This window comes from Monodelphis domestica, chromosome 3 (genome assembly GCF_027887165.1).
Source record: "Monodelphis domestica isolate mMonDom1 chromosome 3, mMonDom1.pri, whole genome shotgun sequence".
Taxonomy (NCBI): Eukaryota; Metazoa; Chordata; class Mammalia; order Didelphimorphia; family Didelphidae; genus Monodelphis; species Monodelphis domestica.
Genome location: NC_077229.1, coordinates 257,492,228 through 257,509,582, shown reverse-complemented (window position 1 = coordinate 257,509,582; position 17,355 = coordinate 257,492,228). Strand labels below are relative to the sequence as shown.

Here is a 17,355-nt window from a genome sequence, read left to right as displayed (position 1 = left end):
TCTTTTGTCATGTAGTGTGTCATACAACATGTTGGGTATGCCAAATACCCAAAGGAATTGTTAATCTTATGGATGTCAGTGTTTGCTCTAATGATATAGATGTAAACATTAAATTATATCTTTAATAATAAAAATATTATATTATATGAGGTTTATTAAGGATCATTAGAAATCAAGGAATAAAGAGAATACAAAATAAAAACCACGTGCTCATGGCTGATTAGCCCATTTAAAATCCCCACACTTAGCTTACCACTACACTTACTGCATCATTTCAAAGAAAGAACGTGTGGTAGGCGTTGCTGCCAGTTAAATACAAATGAAGTGATCTTGCCAACATGGAGACTCAGGAGATTATAGGGAATTCTGGGAAATACCAAGGACTTCCGGGGATTGAAGTCTAGGGTTCAAAATCTCCATTTATACATAGATGACTATGCATCCATAGTTGCTCATCCTGAATTATGCTTATTCATTGCTTCCTACCTTCCATGAATTAGACCTAGGTAGTATATTGAATGTTCCAGAGCTTTTCCTTGATTGCTCTTAACATCCTGAAGATACCAGTTGGTCATTTAAGCTATTTGATTGTGTATTATTCTATATATATTCTCTCTCTCACTATATATATATATACATATATATATGTATATTCTATATATGTCATTTTCATTATATATTTCCCTAGTATTTTCTTCTTGAAAATATTTTATTTGTTTTGTAATAATTTGTTCTCATTCACAGTGCATTTCTTTCATTCTTTTCTGCCTGGCCTTCTTCAAAGACTGTTGTATTCCATATCTAGAAACCATATGAAAAAGACTGGCAGAAGAATGGTCTTAAAAAAGACAAACCATTGATCCTGAGAAAATTTGGGGGTCATTGAAGAAGTATGATAATTTTCTAAAGTCAGGATAGCTCTTCATCTTCCTCCTGTTAATTCTAGGTTCAACTAAAGAGTCATTTGGACTATCTCAGATAAGAAAGTCTATACATTGCCGATTGTGGAAAGGAAAACTGAATAAAGTTTTGGGCCTTTCTGCCACTGAGGTGGAACCAACAGCAGTTGAAATGTTGTAGTGAAGGTATTGAAAATGATGACAGTTGGTGGGAGAAGGGGTGACAGGGAGAGTGACAGTTGCTCTTGAGTGGTTATTCTCTCTGTCCTGGCCCTTGGACTGGTAGGAGCTCTTTCCCTGTCCCTGGATAGAAGTATCTCTATTCCTGGATTTTTCCCAACTCTGTGCTCTACCTGGATTTCTGAAATCGTGTCATTGAACAAAAGCATTTAAGGAGAGAGGTTTTAACTGTAAGACCAGTCTTTAGGGGCATCACCCCAAAAAGACACAGCCAACCAGCTCTGAAAGTCAGAACCTTTCTTCCTCTTGCTGTCTACTGCTAAAGACTTTGAATTTAAGAAAGCTAGCATAGATTAGCATAGAAAGGAATAAAAGAAACCCTCCACCATCCTGCAAGACCTGGCCTCAGCTCAAAAACTGACAGACACTCAAGCCCAATTTGGGAAAAAGTATAGGGAACCCCTCTTCCCTCTACCCTGATATCTTCCTGATCCAAACTTATTATTAAATTCATCTTGAGTTAAATAACCTGCAGTCAGATAAGAGGGTTATCATTTCAGGGAAACATAGAGGGAGCAGGACCTATGGACAATAGTTCTGCATAAACGGTCTTTATCAGACCCCTGCCAGGTGACCTTGGTGGGGGGGGGGTGCCTTGTCCCGCAGGAGGGTCAGTGCTTAACTTACCTTCTCTGAGATATCTTCAACATCAATCAATAGAGAAGACATCTTCTCAGGCTATCATAATTGCCTCATCTCTCAGGAACCCCAGGTTTCACAGACAGCCTCTCAAAAAGGGATATCTTTTTCATTTTACCTCACCAGCATCCATATTCCCTCTATCCCTTCAACTCCTCCATTCCTTCAACTCCTCCATTCCATGTTACAAAACCTTCCTTATCCCCTGTACCTCTTCAATCTTCTACAATCCCTTTAATTATTATGCAATTGAAGTCATATCATAATCTGGACAGCTGACATCATTCATTCATTTGGTTTTTCTTGTGTAGATAATTAGGTCAAGCTTTTCATTTATTATCGATCTCTTCCAAGAAAATGTTATTTTTTATGATTTCATGCAGTTACCATTTTCTACATGAACAAGAGCATCTGAAGGATTTCACCACCTAGAAGGAATCCCCATTCAACTTGGTCTTTGTAGTAGATCTCCACTGCAAATGTTGATTGGTTGGTTGGTGACCATTGTCTCCCTTATTTATACTTTTCCTGATGTTTCCGCTAAGGAGATACAAAGAGGAGAGAGAGAGAGAAGGGAATAGAGATTCACAACTTTATATAACTTTAATGTTTACACATTATTTTACCCATAGCAACCCTGTGAGGTTGATGATGCAAAATTTTCAACCATGTTGCAAATAAGAAAACTTATAGATTTGAAGTGATATACTTGGTGCTTGCATTTGGAATTAGTTATTAGTACCAATATTTAACAGATGTTTTCTGAATGTGAGTCCAATAATTCTTCCATTACTCTCATTATCTTATTTAGTTCATATTAGATTTGTCACTCAAAGCAGAATAATTCAAGGGTTCTATGACAAGATTCAAAAAGTCTTGTTGAATGAAGTCACTATGGGTGATTTCTTTCAGTATCCAAGTATTCAGGAATTAGTCAGAGCAAAGAGAGTAGTGAGATGGAATAGAGCTACCACATGTCCCAGTAACTGTTGCAATGTACCATGCTGGTGATAGCGCAAGTGTTCCTTTCTTCCAAATAATATAAAATGGGCTTTAAGATCTCAACTACAACTAAAAGTTTAATACTCTAATTTGGACAAGATCATGAATTACAGATGAACAATAAATTATAATTCAATCAAATTCCACTGGCACTTTGGAGATGAAAAAAGGGTTTCTCTTAAACATACTAGTCAAATTCAAATACACCTTTTCCTATAGGATCTCTGGTACTAATGTGACTTGATATTCTATTCTAAGTTTAAATACTTCTTTCAAAAAGGTGTTCACTCTAATGCAAATACCAACAACATGGAAATGGGTTCGAATCAAGGACACATGTGATACCCAGTAGAATCGCGCATTGGCTATGGGTGGGGGGGGGGGGAGGAAAAGAAAATGATCTTTGTTTCCAATGAATAATGTTTGGAAATGATCAAATAAAATAATGTTTAAAAAAAAGGTGTCCCCAAATCACTGGTGGGTAATTTGCTATAATCAAGAACAACATAAACCAAGTTGAATATTATTTAATTTTATCAAGGCCACAAGTTATTTTGGGTGAAAAAAAGAGAGTAATTGATTAATAACTCTTTACAATTGTTAGAGATATAGCACTTGTATCATAAACCCATTAGTACATACAATGTGATAATGTCAGGCATTCCTGAATTCACATACAACTACTAATTGCCCATGTAAGAGAAAATCTGATAGGTTGGTGCTGTTGCTAAAATCAGGAGAGGTCTTGAACAGATTTCTCTATGTGGACTTACTCTCCTTATTCAAAAGTATATTCAATCCTCCTAAAAGTGTTATGATTTTAATTCCACTGAAATCTGAAGATGATAGGCTACCATTTTACTAAAATGTTACCTCAAAAGTCCCTAAAACTTAAAGGACAAAAAGAAAAACCCAAGTGGGAGAAAGCTAATAATTTAACTATAATTATACATATACAGAACACATACTTATTCATGAGGGGAAAACTCAGGGAAAATAGTCACAGTGATCATATCCACCAAATATCACAAAGGCCAAATGGAAGTATGTCTGCTTGGAAATTATTTTCCAAAGTAGTGAGATATATATTTCCCATCAAAAGGCAAATTGGCAGAGCCACCAATTTAGTCTTTAAAACAAAAATGCTTCACATAGCCTAGGCTATGATGACAAAGTATTTTGACTTTCAAAAGGCAGGCGCCTTTCATCACAGTGGAAATATGAAAAAGAATTCAGCTTGAAATGTCACAGTTTGGGAGCAGTTTCTATGTGCAAATCTACTTGCCACATTCTCTAAATGCAGTATTTTTTTCCCCTTACACACATATATCTTCAAAAGAGATAATCTTTTGAGAATGCTTTGAATTCTTTCTCATTCTGCCTATCGGTTATACCATCTAAATATAACATTAGAAATAGTACTGTGGCTCTTGAACTTTTACTGTGGATTTCTCCAACTATTTCATACCTCATTATTATCAAATGACTACCACAAGTAGGGGGCAGAGTAGAGCTCAGGAGTTTGGAGTCAGACAACCTTAGTTTGGATTATAGGATCATTAGATTTTAGAATTAGAAGGTACAAAAGAGGTTATTGAGTCCAACTTTCACTTAAGCAGAAATTTCCTCTATAACATCCCTGAGAAGGGACTAGCGAGACTCCCTCTGAAGACCTTAAACTGTGGTGTCTCACTATTTCCCAAAGCTAACCATAATTCTTCCATATAACTCCCTTTGCTAGTATGTTTTTCATGTCTTACAATTCATATGAAAGTCACATTCTCTGTCGCTGTCTCTCTCTGTCCTTCTTTCTCTCCCCCTTCCTCAATCCTTTCCACACATCTCACACATATGTGAGGGTATGTATGTATATATGTATGTTTGTACCTATGTATGGAAAGTCAGTGTGATGTCCTGGGCAGAACCAGCTGAAAAGCCAGGCAAACTTGCGATCAAGTCCTACCACTGGCATTTACTGGTGGAGTAAACCTGAGCAAATCACTTTATGTCTTTGTGCTCTAGGCAAAGCTCTATAATTAATGGAGATAAGAAGACAACTGACATTGGAAGGAAGATTTTTTTACTCAGGGATTCCTTATGCCAGTGACATCAAAGGTCCAGGCAATAACGACAAGCATATATGTATGTCTGCATGTATGAATGTGTGTATAAACACACATGTATTTATAAGTATGCATGTGTTTGTGTATATATATGAATGCATGCCAATGAAATAAAAGGTCTAGTCCATAAGAATGTATGTGTCTGTACATATATACACATATATGCCCATATATATATTGTGTGTGTACATCTTTGTATGTGCACAGAAGTACACATGAATGTATGCACATATATATGCATACATGTCTTTATCTGTATATTGAAGCTTCAAATCCATTCCATAATCATATATGTATATGTGCAAACACACATATGCATACATTTATAGCATATATAATAGTATAAATGTATGTATATACACAATGCACACATGTAGCTATTTGTATATAGTGTACATACATATATTGCTTTCTGACCTTCTACCATTGCTGTACCCTCCAGCTGGGTCTGCAGAAACCATGTCCTAGAAGAGTTTGGGGACTCCAGCCCTGGGCCTGAACTTTATAGTTTGGCAAGATCTCATTATGGCTAGGCAGCCCCAGATCTATTCATGTTTTCTCCCTTGCAATTTTTGGATTTCACCCCCCATCTCTTACTCCAGAAACTATTCAAATCAACATTACCATTGCTTCTTGAAAAGGAGTTTCAGCTGATTGCCTTTTTTCCCATTCCAGAAGTATCCTGATATTTCAAAGACTAAAACTATCTTCTATAGCCAACACTTCTGACATTTTTCTGATATTAGAATATAATCTCATTGAGGGCACAGAGTTTCTTACTTTTATATTTATAATTGTATCAACAGCAACAAACACAGTGCCTGCCATATAGTGTGTACTTAGTATATACAGTCTTATTCATTCTTTCAAAAACTCACTGTGATATTTCTAATTCAATGGATAGGTATATGACTTTTTTTCTACTTATATATCTATTGGTTCTTGTTCTACCCTTTTAGGACAACTATAACAAATCTAATCTAGCTTCTAAAACAAATCTCCTCAAAAACCTGAAGGGAACTATCATATGCCTCCTTTTGGATCTTCCTAAAAGGCTAAACATGTCTAATTCATTCAACTACTCTTCTCAATTAACTTGGTTTGAAATCCTCTCAAATTCTGGCCACCTTCTTTGGGAAATGTGTCAGTTTATTAATGACATTCCTAAAATGGTGCATTTAGAACTCAGCACAATAATCCCAATGTTATTTGATAAGGGCAAAGGATTTTGCTATGTATTTTAACTGGACCTCGATTTTATTGATATAGAGAGCTACCCATAAAAGGACTTCCTCGGGCAATGGAGATTGGCAATTTCTTTTTAACATAGAGTCATAGATAACTGCCTAAGGAGCCAAAACATTAAACAACTAATCCAATAGCTTGTGTATGTGTCAGAGGAAACAACTAAACCCAGGTTTTCCTGAGGCCAAGGCCACGTCTATTTCTACTATTGCATGGTACCTCTCAGGGTAGAATGTATATTAGATTCATCAACTCTGGAAACTATGGTTTATTGTTGAGGGTCCTGGTAAAGGGGCATAAGAGAATACAAAGATAGAAAATGATATAATTGATCATCCAAATTCATGCATTCAACTTTAATGACTTCAAGCATTCATATGGATTACTAGTGAGAAAAATGTTTTTCATGTTACCAATTTTATTTTATGTAGTTCCTTTAATCAGTTATCTCAAAGTTACTGTTATAAAAATATATATTATCATAATTAATATTTTTTTAAAAAAATTTCTCGCATAAAAGTGTGTTTTCAGAAATTCCTAGCAAAAGATTACTATTTTTAGTGGTTGTAGGAACCTATCTCCCAATTCCCCATAGGTCTGATGTATCAACATTCATGTAAATTTGGTTTTTATTTTTATACCATCATCTAGAAATATAACCCCAACAAAAGTTGAGGGTCAACTGTAATAATGATAATAATAATAATTATTAAATAATATTAAATAAATAAATTATATAATAAATATAATATATGTATATATTATGTATAATATATAATATACATAATAAATATAAAAATAAAATAAAAATATTAAATAAAAATATTAAAATAATGATAATAAAAAATAATAATGATGATGATGATGATGATAAATAATAACAGATAGTATTTATGTTATGTTTTTAGATTTACAAAGCACTTTCCAGAGATCTCATTTGATCTTCACAGAAACCTTGGGAGGTAGATGCTATTATTTCTCTCCATTCTTAATTCTCCCTCACCTTATAAGAAAGACAAGAATTAAGTGACTTACTCAAGGTCCTGTACCTATTACTTAGTTGATGCCAGATATGAAATCAGGTCTTCCTGTCTACAACCTAAGTTCCAGACATGTTTTGGGGGTGATTCAGCATATACATATAACAAGAACTCCTGATAGCCATGTTTGTGTTTCTTCTACCAAAAGACACATCAGTTGAAAGCAAAAAAAATATATATGTTTAAATTAAATCACATAACAAAACATATAGCAAGAATGATCCACCTCATATATAGGAGAGCACACACCCCTAGCATTGTGGTATGGGATATTTACAGAGTACAGACAAAACCAGGGGATATCCATGATGAGACACATGTAGGAAACTCATGACCAGAATATATGTATATTTGGAGTAACTCACATTTCCAGTTCTACAGAACCACTAATGTTCTCAATTAAGATCTTTTTTTTTTTCCTTTTCAGCATGATATCCTGGGTTCTCTCTGTCAACCTATTATTTTCTGGATATTTCTGATCCTCATTAGTACATACATAATCATTAGCACATTTCCCCTTGCCTTAGAATGTAAGCTCCTTGAAGGTAAAGAATCTGATTTTCTGATTTTGCTTTTCTTTGGTATGCCAGTAACTTAGGATAGTAATGGGCAAGTAGTAAACACAATAAAAATACTTGATGACAAACTCTGATTGCTGGACAGCTTCAGTGCTATTGGACAGTTCCACTTCAGCTTCTGCCCTCTGTTAGGAATCTTTGCTACTACAGTTCTGGCTCTACTGTCATTGGCTGTTCTTCAACTACTTGTAAGCTTATGTATAGGAGTTGGATAGCTTTAAATTTACAGCCTCAGAACCTTTTAATATGTACAGAAATTATCTTTCCTACAGTCAGCTAGCTAGATAAGCTCACAGACATGTTAACATGTATCCTTAGAGTTTTATTCCTGTTGCTGGTCTTTATGACACTGCTTTCTATAACCAATCTGCATTAGGATTACAAAATTCTTCTCACAATCTGTCTTAAGACAGATATCTCTTTTCATCCTTAGAAAATTTCCAGGGATTCTACTTAGCAAAACTGTCACATGGAGAACTAGTGTGATTAGATTATTTTCATTCCCCATATACTCTTTATTGTCATGCAAATCAACATAGAACAAGGTTCAAAGGGTCAGGTAGATCTGTTAACCTCTTTTTTATTATTTGAAATTCAATTTTCTCCAAGCAACAAAATCAAAGTTCTCCCTATGCATGGCAAGCCTTCATTACTTCATAATATTTCAGAACATTACAGTTTTTGAAATCTAGACAACACTCGTAGGTCAGACTAGAACAGCGGTTCTCAACCTCTCAATTTGTATCAATGAGAATACATAATGCATATCATGTATTTACATTCCGAATCATAACTGTAGTAAAATTACAGTTTTGAAGTAGCCACCAAAATAATTTTTGGTTTGGGGTCACTGCAACATGAGGAACTGTATTGTGGGGTCACGGCATTAAAAAGGTTGAGAACCACTGGACCAGAGTAAATCCTTCTTCTTTACTTTGGGATTACATAATTAAATATTTCTGCATTAAACTATTGTTTCATAGTTGAACTCTTTTTAAAAGACTAATACAATAGAAATATAATTAACAAATTTGATTGAAAATATATAGGAAAAGCAAAATGCCTGAATTTATAAGGATATAAAAGAGAATTAAAAATTGATAATGTCAAAATTAAGGAACTTGTAGAAACTTTTGCCAAATTATAAGTCAACAAAACTGATAGCTCAGTGGGGAGATGAATATTTACAAGAATGTAAAATTCTTCAAGGAAGAAGTTAGAAATTAAAATTTTAAACTATTTGATCTCAGTAAAAGAAATCAAAGAAGTGACAAATGAATCCCCAAAGTAAATAAAACAGAAACAAAAAAGTCCAGATATTTTTATAAGGGATTTCTATCAAACATTCAACACAATATTATATAAACTTTTTGCAAAAAGAAGGAAAACATACTACCAACTACCATCTATGAGATCAATATGTTCCTAAAACTGTCCAGGGAGATGTAAAATAGAGTAAGAAAGATACGAACCAATATCTCTAATTAATATTTCTGTTAAAATCAAAACTGCATAAAAGAGGTACATGATTTCTTAGAAGCTTTCCTTGCTTACTGAACTAGGAAAAATAACAAAAGTTATCCCGAGATTGTGAATCTCAAGGAAAATAATGAAAAAAATTCACTTAAGTATGTTGATGACAGGTTTGTAACAAAAATGTTAAAGCTTTTCAGCAAATGTTTGTTCTATTCAAAGGATATATATATATATATATATATATACAAACATATACAAATAATTTTATTTTATTATATATGAAAATAATGATATTAGCTGATATGTATGTAGTCCTTAACATATCTTATGTAATTTTTTCCTCATATTGTCTGTATGGAGTATATATACTTTATTTGCTGTTCTCATACTTTATGATTAATTTCTTTTCCTTGTGTCTTTCTTTCATGCCTGAAATGAGCTCCCTCAACATCTTTACATTTTGTCCTTAGTTTCTTTCATGACTTATTTGAAGTGTCCTTTCTAAATGAAACTATTTTATGGTCCCTACAATCCCCAAGCTACCTTGTATTTATTTGTTTTTGCATATACACACAGGTAAATATCAATAGATATAGATCTATACACATATAGGTATGAATATATCCACGTTTATATGTACATTCACATATATTAAGGTATAACTCTTAAGTGTATATCCTGGACGAGAATCTAAACCTTTTGACCAGTAATCTTTCCAATATTTGAAACACATTTCTAGTTCTTGGGATATCCAATAAAGGCTGCTACAAATATGTGTATTTTTCCCCAGTGGTACATGCTGAAATATACATTCTCCTCCCCTTCATCTCTCTACACCCAGATAATTCCTTTGTCAGTGTAGAAAATACTTTCCCTCCATTTCAATCAGTTTTCAGCAAATACATCTCCTGCTACTGAAACTGCATTGTGTTTGCAACTTACATTGTTTTAGGATAGATGATAGCCTCCAACTCCCAATAAAAATATGAGCTGCTAAGAAATATTCAACATATTGTTCATTAAAACCACCCTTCAGGCAAAACATTATTGGTGGAGTCAGAACAAAGCTTCCAAAAACCTTGAAGCATAAATACAATAAAAATGAATAACATGAAATTTTCCCATGAAGTAGAAAATCAAAAGGGCCAAGTGAAGGATTTGGCTTCATATTTTTTCAAGTGTTTTATGTTTTGTGAAGATGAGAGACAAGGGAGTCAGTCCTCTATATGAATTACCCAAGTAAGAAGCTTTTTTACTTATCTTTTTCCCTTTGAGAAAATTATTAGTAGTTTAGCCAAAAAGCACACAGACCAATTTATTCAGGAAAATCATGCAATTATAAATTTCTAAAGGTAAAAGGGGATTTCAGAGGTCACATATTGTGCATGTAATCAAAATATGAATTAATTCTACAACAGTCCTGACATATAGTCATTCTTCTATTGCTTGAACTTACAAAGTGATATGGAATACACTGTTTACCAAGGGACAGCATCTCACTGTTTAGCAGTTCTAAAAGTTAGGAAGTTCTTATTTATAAAGAGTTGAAAATCTACCCTTTTCATGGCTTCAGTTTTTCCACTCTGTATTCAAGAAAATAATGTCTGAAATATCTTCCACATGAAAAGTATTCTAATACTCAAATAGCAATCATGCCATTCTTACGGTGTCTCAAATCTAGATGTTTGGTTTTGGTTTTTAGTTAAAGGTCCCTTGAAACTTAAACAATATATGTTAACCTCAGCTACATTTTCCTCTAGTGATCTGGTTCAATTCAGGGCAAAATTGTGAATCCAGCAAAATTTCTTCTAAACAACCCATTTCTTCACCATTCTGTATTCATCTCTTCCCTTACATCAGGTAATTAGAGCTATAGCTTAATATCCCAGCCACCCCCACTGCCTCAGTGGCATAACATACCAGATATTGCCAAATGTTCTCTCCCTTTTCTTCCCTCACTCTAATCTCATTGTTTCTGTGTTTCTCTCCCTCATTATCCAAATCTCTGTTGAGAAACACACTCAAAATTTAAATTGCTATGGTAGGAATGGTTAAATGCCTTATTATTTCTACATAACATGTACATATTGTAAAAATCCAAAGGAGTAAATCATATAATTATTTTAGACAAAAAAGAATGAGTCTAGATTTTTCAAAGGAAGAAACCTGATCTAGAATCTCATAAAGGCACAATATCTAGGCTTCTGCCTATTCTACCTACACACAAGGCAAGATGATTACTACTCAGTTGTAGAGTCTTCAGCACTTGAAAACTACTTTGCATTTAGAATATACTACATTAGTATTGTTCAGATATTTGCTAGGAGCTATATCCACCAATGGATCTTGTGTGGTCTTACATAAGAGGGAGGAAGAGAGAAAGAACTTGAGAAGAAAGAGATAGACTGAGGAGAAAAAAGAGAATGAAAAGAAGAAGAGAAAAATAGGAGAGATATATACAAAGGTAATAGAGCAAGAGCAGCAAATGCTACTCAAAGCCTAAAGTGATTCTTCCCTTTATCAAGTGTTACACAGAAACCTTATATATTATATATGTTATCTTTCTTCCTGATTTAGTTATATAATGAGCAGGAGACTTGCATATTCTTTTTCTCCAATATAGGAATAGATAGGGCCAAATGAAACAGTCTATGGCAGCCAACCTAAATGCCACAACAGCTGAGTTTGTTTAAAAAATATCCAAAGCCTATGAAATATTATGATGAAAAAGATAGCTTAGCCCTGTGGTAAGAACACACATTAAGAAAAATGTGGGGAGGGAAGCTGTGGTCATGTGACAAACAAGATAGAAGATTAATTTCTTATTCCATTTTCTATCAATTTTCAAAAATTTCCCCATTGCAAAATTATTTGCAACAGTTAAATTAAGTATGACTTAATGAATATAAGGACAAGACAATAAGTCCAACAGTCTTATGATTAACAATAGAGAAAGCTTAAGGTATTCCGTCAGCATTCCTCCCTCACCAGCCTCCACAAAACTATGTAGAATAAGAGGGGTCCCACCACAAGATACTTAGTTCAAGGACTTATGCCAGTAGAAAATAACTTTACCAATATGGGAAGAGGTTGAGTCAGCATTGTAATCCAGCTCCAAAAATGTACCCACCATCAATTTTGGGGGGTCATATCTTTCTTTATAGCTGGATACTACAGGGAAGAAATGACCAAAACCAACAAATATTTTTAAGAGGAAGAAAAATCAATTAAAAACCAAGAGGGAGGCTAAGTGACTCAGTGGATTGAGAGTCAGGCATGGAGACAGGAGGTACTGGGTTCAAATGTGGATTCAAATACTTCTGAGCTATGTGATCTTGGGCAAGTCACTTAATACTCATTGTCCAGCCCTTACTACTCTTCTTCCTTAGAACCAATGTACAGTTTTGATTCTTACATAAAAGGTAAAGGCTTGGGGAAAAACCTATAGAAAAAGTAGATAAATCAACAGAGTACCAATATTAGAGGAAAAGATGAGTACTAAACATCTAAAATGTTATAATTTTATCTAACTAAACATTAAAAGAACAATGAAATTCAACCTTTGTCTAATGAGAGAATCCTGTGGAAACCCAGGAGAGATGAGGCACCGATAGTAAGCTCCAGGATGGTTCAAAAGAAAGAGTAAAATCTTAAGATAACAGAAAAGAGAACACATTTCAAAATGTACTGCTTACAAACTCAGAAAAGATTAACAATGAAAAACTCGAATCAGTGATGACAAGTCTTTAAAAAGAAGCAAAACAGAGAAAATATTTGGGAGACAAATATATTTAAGTAAAGGATAATGTGGAAGAAGGAGGAAAGGCAGTTTTGCTAACAACACATGGTCTCTAAGCAAAAGCATTGATTTCTAAGATAAGATGCATTGTAACTGTTTAAGTACCATAGATATCACAGAAAAATGTAACAAATCACAAAATCTTACATTATGATTTAAGAAATAACACAAGAAAATCATCCACAAATAACACAAGAAAATGAAAACACAAGGCAGAAACTACAAACTATTTCAAGAAAAAGAACACCAACCAAAACTACGCTTCAAGGATACAAAATTAATGTTTCATAATTCCAATGACCAAAAAGTGTTCAGGAGAAAAATATAAAGGAAAATATATTCAAAGCATTTTTTTTTCTATACCCATCAGTAGATTCGATGTCCTTCACCTATATAAGTCAATATTTGGAAAAATCTTTGATTTCATTTGAATGGGTCCTTTTCCAACAACATTATATCACAAATCTCTTTCCTCTGTGCTTTATTATACACCAAAGAAATGAGAATTTATTAAACACCTACCATGTGCCAGGGACTGTGCTAAGTCCTGAGAGCTTCATAAGGTGCTCTGTTTCACCCGCCCAACATGACCATGCTCAAATGGCCCATCATCAGCTGCTATTGATAAATGTTTCCAAATTTTACTAGGATGGTTCATATATTGATAGCCTATTGAAGGGATATATTTTATTTTTCTTCAATGGCAGACGAACTTTCCATCTTATGATCTACTAGCATAGACTTTGGGAAACTAGAGTGATTTCCATGTCATTATAAAATGCTAATATGTGAAAACCAATAATTACCTAAAGGGATAATAGATTACAGTGTCATATGAATTAATATTTCTAGTATGCTAACAGGGAAGGAGGAAAGGGGAACACTTAATATTGGGGAAAACTTGAAGAAACTACTCCTTAAGGTAGACTCTCTACTTGTTTTTGGCCTTTCCACAACCCCACTCTCCAACCAACCACTATGCCTTACCTGCTAACACTATTCAATCTTTCTCTTTTATCCTAACTTAAGAAAAATTCTTGCTATCATTGAATGAGATAAAGGTAATATGCATGGTTAGGGAGAAGAAACTCAATTAGAAACCAGATGAGTTGGGTTCAAGTTTCATCTCTGTCAGTAACAATCTCTATGACCATCAGCAAATCATGTAACTTTTCTGGGGTATAGTTTCTTCATTTGTAAAAAAGAATAGGGTTAGACTAAAAGATATCCATCCTTTTTTTCCTTTTCTACATCTATAATCTAATGCTGAAGATGTGCCATTTTGAGGCCTTGAAGTATGCCATTAATTTCCCAGAAATGGTACTATTTATGCATACTTGTTTGCTGGGTTCTAGATTAGAAGGGGTGCCAGATTCTCCCTTATACAAGGAAAGAATAAATGAAGAAAAAGAAAAAATATCTATAATTATATTAATTTTAGATTCAAAAAATTCTGAGAGAAAGTGAATTAAAAGTGGAATCCAAAAGCAAGACAAGCCCAGTTCTCTAATAATAAACCCATTTAAGTCCAGGTTGTTCTCATAATTCTAAGCCATTTGAAAACCAATGAGAAATTTGGCTGCTAGAGAAGTGGTACAAATTCCTCCAAAGAAAATCAAGTCCTTCCACATGATTAATTGACTCCATGTGTTAGGGCCACTGGAGTAACTATATAGCCTCTTGACATTTCCCCAAGGATGAGACAGCTTCTGGGCACACTGAGTTATGGGCATGTGGCCAGCTGTTTACATTGGTTTTGTGAACATGACTAAAAAGAAGACAAATTCAGTCTTAGTATTCATTTGGAATTGTCATTTCTTACTGGCTGAAATTATACAGGATATCTCTACTTTATTCTCATAAACAGACTATTATTACTTTCGATAGAATATAGATACATGTAACTCCTGTAAGAACCGTTGAACTTACTTGTGAAATGAGGTAATATGATGAAGCCATCTGTTGGGAAATCTTAAGATAACACAACCATGATGATGGAAATTTATAGAGCGAGAACCTAATTATGGTCCAAAGCCCTACTTTTTTCAGGAAACATATCAAGTGCCAGAAAAAGTGGGGGCCATGAAGGATTGGTGGAAAGCATTTACTAGATCATGAAAAACTAGCATTGATAAGAGAGATAATATAGAGTAGAAAAGGAAGAAACATGTGAGTAAAGACACCCAAGCTATAGTTCTCATTTTTCCAACTAAATTTGATTCTGGGAAAATTATATTACCTATTGGAGCCTCAAAGTTCTCACTTTAAAATGAGCATAACAATAACTGCCTTTTCTATCTGATAGAGTTTTTCTCGAAGATAGGGAGTTATGCAAAATATAGTGGAAAATGTATGACAGCACTAGGAAATGTGGACTTGAATTTCTAACCTTGCTGGTTACTAATCATATGACCTAGGGCAAAGCATTTACCTATCTGAGCCTCCTGTGCAAACTGAGAGGGTGTTTACCTAAAAGTCAGAAAGTACTAGATTCAAGACCCCTGGTCTCTGGCTTTGACAAACAAGGTTCTATGAGCTTTTGTGAATCACTTAATCTCATAATGCCCCAGGTAACTTTCTAAAATGATAAATTATAGAAAAGTTGTCCTTCAAGGTCAATGGACTGTAAAGGGTGTTCACAGAAAATTAGTGCCTCTGGTGTGAAGACTTATTGAGCCCTATTAAGGGACACTTTCCTCCTTTGGTGTCTACCTGCCACTTGGCTCTCACTTGTGGCTCCAAGAACATAGTTTATCAAATATCCTGGTAAAATGTCTCAGAAGGTAAGCTAAACCAGGTTAACAGTATTTGACAGGTCTCAAACCTGTCAATGAGTTAGAAGGGTGTCTACACCAGGAATATGACTTCCCCAAGAAGAATGGGAGGGGAATGATTTGTTGCAGTGACTAAGGAGATAGAAGGAAGCACTATGGAGCTTTTGTTAGACAACAAAAAAAAAATCCAAGGTTATCCATTGTATCTCAAGGTATTGACAGTCATCTTGACTGTTGCCCTGCCACTGGTCTTGGATAATTCTGGAAGAGAGTTAGTTTGACAACTTTCTGCAACAGCCTCATTCAAATCTAATTTTTTGTGAATTGACTGCAGGTTGCCAAAATGGCAAAGTAAAAAACACTCAGAGCCTGCCAACCATCCTCCAAATTACCACAGAATAACAAAAATGGCTCAAAACAAATTTTAGAATATCAGAATTAACAGAAAAAAGGGGTGAAGCAGTGTTCTAGCCCAGAACAGTGTGAAAAAAAACAGCAAGGAGAGCCCCTTTATCTGGGGTAGGAGGAGAGAATGCTGAGTCAGCCTCAGTGGAACTTGGAACACATCTGGTTCTGCCAATCTCAGCAGGGGGAAAAGCAGAAATCAATGAAATACAGAACAGGCAGCAATGGGAAGAACATATAGTGAAATAGTAACAGAGGTTGGTTGGTATGCAAAGTGAGCAGTAGGAGAAGGAACTCAGCCCAACAAGGACCAGATTCAGCAGCAGTGGGCACAACCTTACATGACCCAAAACAAATAGTATCTAAACTGAGCAGCTGCAAATCTCCCAATAGCAGGTCAACTAGGCAATGTTGTTGGAGTGCTCAATCTGAGACAAAGACAGCTGAAATGACTCCAAGAACTGGAATAGAGAACAGCATAGGAATGATGCAGTACCCCCTCTACTTTAGGAAAAGAGCTAAAATTCAGCCTATAGACTAAATAAATGGGGGAGACAATCATCCAATGAGTAAAAGATAGAGAAAATGCCTGATAGTCCAAAAATATCTTAGTAACAGAGATGTCCAAAATGCAAGCTCAGAAGAAGACAGCAATACAAAAATGAAAACATTTGAAGTCTCAAAGAAAACTGTGAAAGGATGTTAAGCCAATAATGAATTCCTGGAAGATGATAAAAGGATAGAAACCAAATAATAAGAGTACAAGAAGAAAAATTAGAAGATAAAATGATTGAAAAAAATTAACATCTTAAAACAAAAACTTACCGAAGAAAGCATATTCCTAAAAAAAAGGAAATATAATACCTCACACAGAAAAACAACTCCCTGAAAAAGGAAGTAGAAAACCTAAAAGAAGAAAATGAATCTCTAATAATTATAAATAGATAAATGGAAGCTAATGACTAAAAAAGACACATGCAAACAATAAAACAAATTCAAGAGAATGAAATAATAGAAGAAAATCTGAAATCTCTTATTGGAAAAACAACTGACCTGGAAAATAGGTACAGGATCCATAACCTTAGAATCAATGGATTGCCTTAACTTCATGATTAAAAATGAGAGAGAGCCTGTG

The 17,355-nt window shown here is 34.5% G+C and overlaps 1 long non-coding RNA gene across 3 annotated transcripts in view; it reads right to left on the bottom strand.

Annotated features, from left to right (window-relative positions):
* Window positions 1-208: 208 nt before the first annotated feature.
* LOC107648937 (uncharacterized) overlaps window positions 209-17,355 on the bottom strand; it is a 32,496-nt gene continuing 15,349 nt past the window's right edge. For all 3 annotated transcript variants that reach the window (XR_008917663.1, XR_001628895.2, XR_008917662.1), the window contains exon 4: window positions 209-2,318. This is a non-coding gene — a long non-coding RNA (uncharacterized LOC107648937). The remainder of the gene's footprint in view (window positions 2,319-17,355) is intronic.